A 2,660-nucleotide genomic window follows, 5' to 3' on the forward strand; every position below is an offset into this window, starting at 1 on the left:
GGTTCCTTGTGATGTCTCCCTTGTGCCTCTATTGTGACCAGGGCTTGAGGATTTCTCAATGCCCCTTGATATAGTTGAAACAGTATGAGGGAAGCAACAGAAGCCAAAGACTGAGTAGTCGGCCCCAGGGCATCAACTGGAGGGGACACTGGCAAACCAATTTCAAAGTTGGTGCCATTTGTTCTTGGGAGGAAAGGTAGGGCTTGTGCAGGGACACCAGCTGGAAGACAAAGGGCAGGCCCGGATCTCAGCAGTGGCAGTGATCAGGCTTGAAGGGGCCATCATAGGACATGCCCAGGTACTGGGCCTGCTTCTCAGTCAGCTTGGTCAGCTTCACATTCAGCTTGGCCAGATGGGCTTCAGCACTGCCTCACTCATCTTCTTGGGCAGGAAGTTGACCCTGATGGGGTACTTTTCCGAGTGGGTCCACAGCTCAATCTGTGTCAGCACCTGGTTGGTGAAGGAGTTGCTCATCACGAAGCTAGGGTGGCCCATGGCACAGCCCATGTTGACCAGCCTGCCCTCAGCCAGCAGGATAATGCAGTGACAATTCTTCAGCCAGTAGCAGTCCCCCTGGGGCTTGATGTTCACTTTCTCCACAGCATTATCATTGAGCCACTTGACATCAATCTTCATGTCAAAGTGTCCAACGTTACACAAAATGGCATCATCCTTCATCTGCTCAAAGTGCCAGCCAAGGATGATGTCCATACAACCTGTGGTGGTGACAAAGATATTGCGTTTCTTACAGGCCTCACCCATGGTGGTCATCCCATAGCCATCCATGGCAGCCTGCAGTGTGCTGATGGGGTCGATCTCAGTGATGATGACATGGGCCCTGAAACCCCTGAAGGCCTGGGTACAGTCCTTGCCCACATCACCATAGCCTGCCACCTCTGCCACCTTGCTTGCAATCAGCATGTATGTGGCCCTCTTGATGCCATCTATGAGGGACTCCCGGCAGCCATAGAGGTTGTCAAACTTGCTCTTGGTGATGGAGTCATTGACATTGATGGCAGGCACCTTCAAGATCTCATTAGCCATCATCTTGTAGAGGTTGCGGACCCTAGTCGTGGTCTCCTCAGAGATGCCTTAATTGCCCAACAGGATCTGCGGGTACTTGGTGTGGCTGAGGTTAGTGAGGTCACAACCATCGTCCAGAATCATGTTGGGGTTCCGTCCTTTAAGTAGTGTATACTCGATGCACCACAGGTGCTCATCATCTGTTTCACCCTTCCAGGAGTACACTGGAATGCTGGCTTTGGCAATGGCCTCTGCAGCATGGTCTTGGGTGGAGAAAACGTTACAGCTGGACCGCTGTACCTCAGCACCCAGGGCGACAAGGGTCTCAATGGGCACAGACGTTTCCAGAGTCATGTGCAGGCAGCCGGTGATGCAGGCACGCTTCAGTGACTTGGAGGCTGAGTACATCCCCCACATGTGCATCATGCCCAGCATCTCGTTCTCCTCAATGTCCAGGGCCTTGCATCCCCAAAAGGCCAGGCTGATATCGGCAACTTTGTAGGTTAGTTTGTCCGACATGCTGACGGCGTTTCTGCATGGAGTGATGGGTACGGATAAAGGAGGCCGAGCCTCTGACTGAGGTAGGAATGGGGCGGTTGGCACTGGGCAGGGCTGTCACTGTGTCTTGAGTTGATCTTTCTTTAATTTAAATTGTGAAAAACATGCATATGACTTAAATGTTCCCATCTCAACCACTCCTAAGCATACCATTCGATGGCATAAATAACGCTCACAATGCTGTGCTACCCTCACCACTATCCATTACCAGAGCTTACCTGTAACCCCAAACAGAAACCCTAACCTGGTTATGCATTAACTCCTCATTTCCCATACCTCCTGCCCCTGGTAATTGGTACTCTACTTTCTATCTCTGAGTTTGCATATTCTAACTACATCATACGAGTGAAATCATACAATATCTGTCCCATTGTGTCTGACTTATTTCACTCAACAAAGTATCCTCAAGTTTCTTTCAGGTAGTGGCATGTATCAGAGCTGCTTTCCTTTCTAAGGCTAAGTAATTGACCATGATTTGGTGATCCATTCATCTGCTGATGGACATTTGGGTTGCTTCCACCTGTTGCCTATTGTGAATAATGCCGCTATGGACATTGATGTATGAATACCTGTCTGAATCCCTGTTTTTAATTTTGTGAGGGTATATACTTAGAAGTGGAATTTCAGGGTCATATGGTAGTTCTATTCTTAACTGTTTGAAAACCTCCACACTGTTTTCCACAGCTGTGGCACCATTTTACATTCCCACCAAAAAACATATGAAGGTTCCTATTTTTCTGCATCCTCACCAGTACTTCTTATATTCGTGTTTTTAAAATAGTAGCCATTCTTTCTAGTGGGTATGAAATGGTACCTCACTGTAGTTTTCTTTTTTACATGACTGAACTTTTTAATCAGTATGTCTTGGGTATGGCAATTTTACATATATACTGATATTCTATTTTTAAATTTTTATTCTAGTAACATACATACAACCTAAAATTTCTCCTTTTAACCACATTCAAATATATAATTCAGTGCTGTTAATTACAATGTTGTGCTACCGTCATCACCACCCATTACCAAAACTCTTCCATCACCCCAAATAGAAATTCTGTACCAATTGGGCATTAACTCCC

The 2,660-nt window shown here is 47.0% G+C and overlaps 1 pseudogene; it reads right to left on the bottom strand.

Moving 5' to 3' along the window:
* Positions 1–247: 247 nt before the first annotated feature.
* Positions 248–1,542, bottom strand: LOC119522215 (annotated as a pseudogene).
* Between the last annotated feature and the right edge of the window lie 1,118 nt (positions 1,543–2,660).

The sequence above is a fragment of the Choloepus didactylus genome, chromosome X (genome assembly GCF_015220235.1).
Source record: "Choloepus didactylus isolate mChoDid1 chromosome X, mChoDid1.pri, whole genome shotgun sequence".
Classification (NCBI taxonomy): Eukaryota; Metazoa; Chordata; class Mammalia; order Pilosa; family Megalonychidae; genus Choloepus; species Choloepus didactylus.